Source organism: Girardinichthys multiradiatus, chromosome 4 (assembly GCF_021462225.1).
Source record: "Girardinichthys multiradiatus isolate DD_20200921_A chromosome 4, DD_fGirMul_XY1, whole genome shotgun sequence".
In the NCBI taxonomy this organism is placed as follows: domain Eukaryota; kingdom Metazoa; phylum Chordata; class Actinopteri; order Cyprinodontiformes; family Goodeidae; genus Girardinichthys; species Girardinichthys multiradiatus.
This window is the reverse complement of record NC_061797.1, coordinates 51022016-51028015: the sequence shown is the minus strand read 5'-3', so window position 1 is coordinate 51028015 and position 6000 is coordinate 51022016.

Genomic DNA, 6000 nt, shown 5'->3' with positions numbered 1-6000 from the left:
AAACTTGTCCACACTTTAGAAACCAATACAAAATCTTCCCAGAAAAACTATTCTCATGTGGACAAGGCCTACTAGTCCTGAAGCTAACGCGTATCTAACCATCAATGTATAGTTTTGTACTAGCATGGGTAAAAGGAAGTGTGTGGGTAGGGACCAAATACTTACTCAAAGGTCCGAATCCTCCCAAATCTAGCCCTGCGTATGTCCCTGTGCATTTATTGGGGAATGGGTATATGGCAAGCCATTTCTATATTTGATATCAGCCAATGATTGTTATCTACTAGTTTTAATTACAGTCTACTTGTTAGACATTTGATCCGATTAGTTAAGAAACACCCTTACTAGAAGCAGTTCTTGAAGACTAGTGGCACTTCTGTCCAGCTAGAAGGAGCAGAAGTCCTACTAAGAAGACCCAAGTAGCAGTGCTTTTGACGTACTAGTCAATGACTAGGTTGAACTAGTCTAATTAATGAAAAAACCACCACTTCAGAAGTCCAAGGCCCGAATTAATCGGGGCCACTGGGCTCCATCATCAACAATAATAATAAATTACAATGAATAAAAAGTGAACAAAATTAAGAGCAAATAGTACTCAGTCATTTTCTACCACATCTTCCATAGTAGGTAAGTAAGCTGGTGCCTATCTCCAGCAGTCTATGGGCGAGAGGCGGGGTTCACCCTGGACAGGTCGCCAATCTATTGCAGGGCACAAAATAGTACAAATTTATTTCATTATTTACAGACTGTAAAATGCTTTAAAAAATTGATTTGGAAAAAAATTGAAAAACTCGAATATACAGGGATATAGTAGGATATCAGAATCAGCTTTATTGCCAAGTTTGTACAAACAAACAAGGAAATTGACTCCAGTGCACTTTGCTCGTAGCGCCACCTGAAGGTAAAAGTCTAAACACAACAATATGGATCAAAACCAAAACTTCTGGAATGTTTCTGACATATTGCTGAATTTCTGCCATTAAGATTTAAGGAAGTTCTGGAGTCAAAAGGGGGTTCAAACCGGTACTAGCAAGGTGTACCTAATAAAGTGGCCAGTATCTTTGAAGTCCCAGGATGCACCCAAACAAGCTGGGAAGTGCTTCTCAGGAGGACTAATATCTGGGTTTTCTCAGCAAATAAGGATGGATGAATAGTTGCTAGCATTTCTGTTATCATATATTAACAAGTCTGCATCATTTATGATCACCTGCTCTGATTGGCTGGAGGTAAGCCCTGAGGTGACAGGGCTTACCTCCTATAAAATCAAACAGAGCACACTTCCAGCAGTAATGGCTCCTGCAGGAGGCGTTAGACCTTCGTCTGCTTTTAATTAGCCAACCTGACTCTGAACAAAAGAAAATATGATGGGAATTAGCTCAAATATATTCAGCAAAGTAAGATGATACATTAATTTCAATGTTTAATTCCTCCAATAAATTGACTTTATTTAGTCACTGAGACCTTGATAACTTTTTATGTTCCAATGTTTCTCATAGTTATACTGAGCCATATTCATGAGGTGTGAGAGGAGTCGTGAAAACCACCATATGAAGTCAATGAAAGCAGCAGAGTTGAAGTCTTTAACAGCCACATTTTATCATATTTTGGTGTCAGAGAACCGACAAATCAATCACAATTAACCTGTTCACTGCTTTTAAAGACCGACGATTTTCAAAACAAACTTTTCTGTTGTAAAAAGAAATCTGTTGGGGTCACACATGAAACGATGACCTGCTGTGTACCCCTGATGGCTACACAACAGTTTGTTTTCTATTGGGATTAAGGAGAACACAGAAAAGGATGGAGTGACTTTCCTCACTGATCCAGCGGTGCTGGAAAAAGTGGGTGAGGTTTGAAAAAGTAAATTAGTGAAGCGGGCAGATTCCTCATCTGTTTCACTCTTGGAAGCAGTGTTTGCCTCCAGGTTATGAAAAATGTCTTGAATCTTTGCTTCAAGTGGAGAAACAACGCAAGGCCGAAGAACCAGAACACAAACGATAGCTCTAACGAACTGAGCCACTCGACCTCTGAAGCAACCACAGGTGACAATTCAACAGAAGCATCAGGTTTCTCAGGTAAGAATAAATGTTGATTGACTGTATCGTTTACTTGTTATCATTCAGGAGAAAATATCTGCCAATTGCTGTGGATAACATTATTGGTTCACTCTATCCCTGCTCTCACCAAAGCATAGTTTTACCTACAATAATTAGATGCAGGAGTGATTCTTTTTTTTCCTCAGTGTTTGAGCCAAATGAAGAGGAGAGTGTCTGTCCTGTCTGAACTGTGTCTGACCAGGCCTAGGAGCTAAGGACTAACTAAATAAGACTGAATATTGCATTTAATCTGTTGATTTCCTCCTCATATTTTCTCAGTAAATTGGAAATAAAAATGTGTTGAAATCTTTACAAATGTGCAAATGTGCACATGTCTAGAGACTTCCTGAACCTTAACCTTTGGGGTTCTGCTGTCCATGGTACAGGATAATATCTTTAAGAGTCACTGCTGCTGTGAAATGGTCGCACACTTAAATCCAATGGGTTTAATTGGCAATTAAATAAAACTATTTCGAGGATTTACTGATAAAAATTTGTTTTTAATGTTACAGCAAAATGTCCGGAACAGACTGGAGTTCTGGTCAGATTTTATTATTCAATAAAACAATATCCAACAATAAAAAGGATGGACGTTCTGAATAACTCTGGTTTCATGAAAAAATCGTATATCATGCTAGATGAATTTCAGCAAAGATAGCCTAATATATTGGTGCAGTTTAACGCACCGTGAGGTTCTGATCTGTGGCCATAATACTCTGTGTAGAAGCGCAGTGACCCGATAAAACCGGGGCAGAACTGGTGGAAACACCTGCTGGTGGTGGACACCCACCCACAGTCATGGTATTTTACAGCTCACTCACAATTAACACTGAAATAATTAAATTAATCAATTAAAGAAGGCTTCAAACTCATATTCTGCCAAAGGACCACAGTCACCATCCGAGCCTGCGTCAGAACCTCAAACTGTTTGTTTGTGGACAGTACCATTAAGAAAGAACCGCCTGTCAGTTGAATCACAACATCCAATCACAGAACATCTGGGACAGTAAAGGAGCAGCAGATATGGAGAAAAGACTCAGATGTCAGTCAGCTGGAGGTTCGGCGGTCCACTTTGACACCTTTCACTGGAACCGTCCCCAAATAAAACAAATGTTTTCCTCGTTTTGTCCAAAAGCGAATTAGCAAACAAAGCTGCAAACCAGAACCGTTAGCAGGACGAGAAAGACACGCATTGATTGACCTTTGACTCATGTCACGTGACTCTATCAGCCAATCAAATTCTTAAATGGCTTGTTGATTTTAATAGGCTATGGGGGAACATTGTCGCATTTAGAGGCTGAATGTGGACTTTTTAATACTTTATCTTGTGTATTATTCTCTCTCTATTATTTCTTTTTTTAACATAAAACGTTCACAAACACGGGCTTGGGCTCCAGTGGTTCCGTGGTCCTTAGCTGTAAGTCCATTCATTTTTTACAAGAAAGCAAAGACACGATCCAACCTTCAGTCCTCTTCAACGGATGGACTGATCAGATTTTTTTATTGCATCTTTTTGCAACTACTGACTCCTTTATGGGTTAACCAACTATGTCTGACACATCCATACTTAGAACTGAGGAAAATAATTAAACATTTCTCTGTTCATGAGCCTTGATATTTTAGAGACAGTTTATCAGCCAGCTTTTCAGAAGGAAACCTTTGCATTTGTGCAAGTGGCCTTGGTAGTGATTATACAGCCATTATAGCCTAATTAGTTTCTACATTTTAATCAGGATTATAACATAGAATTTGAAATAATTGGGTAGATTATTCACACCTGCAGCAATTTCAAATGTATTATTTTATTCCTGCCTGAAATGGTAAATATTCAGTTCAGTCAAATCAGCCAAAGCAGTAATCATACATTTTACGATGAATTTCTCTCATTTGAGAAGATAATTAGGCACTTTGTACGTTTCTGTTACTTTAATTAATGACGACTGCCAATGAGTTTTACCTTTGAGTAAAGCTTTGAACTGAAGTTAACATCCACTCTACTGGTGCAAAAGAGTGAATTTGCTGTGAATGTCCTCGTATTCACAGAGTTGCATCCAATGTTCAACCATATACGTCCATCCACTTTAAAGCAGCCCCACTGATCTAAAGGCTGGTTATTATTAATGGAAAGTTGAAGACATCTGACTGGCCAGTCTGTCGGTTAGTGAGGGAGCAGATCAGATTTTAATGCAGAGAGAGGCAGATTCTCAGCTACAGAGTATCCCAGTTCACTGCTGAAAGCGACTCTGAGAGAGGAGACAGAGATTCCTATCTTAGTGACGAGGTGTGGTTGACGCTGTTCTTTGGTGTAACGCTGTCTTCAAAGAGTTGTGATTGGTTGTTGCAACAAACAAAAAAAAAGCGCTCCAAGTAATGGAGAGAAATTAACCAATGATAGAATTTAACTGAATTCAGAAATGCTTAAATCATGATGATGAAATTTAGCACAATTAATTTAATTTAGCAAAATTAATTGTGCTAAATATATACAGGGGTTGGACAATGAAACTGAAACACCTGGTTTTAGACCACAATAATTTATTAGTATGGTGTAGGGCCTCCTTTTGCGGCCAATACAGCATCAATTCATCTTGGGAATGACATATACAAGTCCTGCACAGTGGTCAGAGGGATTTTAAGCCATTCTTCTTGCAGGATAGTGGCCAGGTCACTACGTGATACTGGTGGAGGAAAACGTTTCCTGACTCGCTCCTCCAAAACACCCCAAAGTGGCTCAATAATATTTAGATCTGGTGACTGTGCAGGCCATGGGAGATGTTCAACTTCACTTTCATGTTCATCAAACCAATCTTTCACCAGTCTTGCTGTGTGTATTGGTGCATTGTCATCCTGATACACGGCACCGCCTTCAGGATACAATGTTTGAACCATTGGATGCACATGGTCCTCAAGAATGGTTCGGTAGTCCTTGGCAGTGATGCGCCCATCTAGCACAAGTATTGGGCCAAGGGAATGCCATGATTTGGCAGCCCAAACCATCACTGATCCACCCCCATGCTTCACTCTGGGCATGCAACAGTCTGGGTGGTACGCTTCTTTGGGGCTTCTCCACACCGTAACTCTCCTGGATGTGGGGAAAACAGTAAAGGTGGACTCATCAGAGAACAATACATGTTTCACATTGTCCACAGCCTAAGATTTGCGCTCCTTGCACCATTGAAACCGATGTTTGGCATTGGCGTGAGTGACCAAAGGTTTGGCTATAGCAGCCCGGCCGTGTATATTGACCCTGTGGAGCTCCTGACGGAGCACAACAATTTGTCCTCTTTTGAACTCTGGTATGTCACCCATAATGTTGTGTGCATTTCAATATTTTGAGCAAAACTGTGCTCTTACCCTGCTAATTGAACCTTCACACTCTGCTCTTACTGGTGCAATGTGCAATCAATGAAGACTGGCTACCAAGCTGGTAAGCATTTTACAGTAATTTTGTTTACTTTCTATTCGTGGTTATTTATTATTGTTTCTAGTATTTATTGATCCTTCCTAATATCACCTTACTAGAGGTTGACCTTTAAACTTTCCTGCTGCTGAAACCATTTAATTTCCCCCTAGAGGGATGATAAAGTGAATCTTATCTCTATATTAATAATTATATGATTGTTCTAGAAGTTTCTGTTCTCATTGACTCGACTGTTTAGGAGGTGGATCTCTGCACCATGGAGCTGGTAGCGTTTTATTCATTCACTGTTGTTCATTGGAGGAGAAGATCTCTCCTTTCTCTCTGTCTTTCCTCCATCTTCTCTGCTTCAGACACTCTTAGGATCACTAAAAGTCCTCCTCACTGCTCTGAACATCTCCTCACGTTAGGAGCTCTCTGGAGGCTTCAGATGCTTCGTGAATAACTTTTATCTGACTGAGTGAAAACTCTAAGAAAAATCAGAGCATT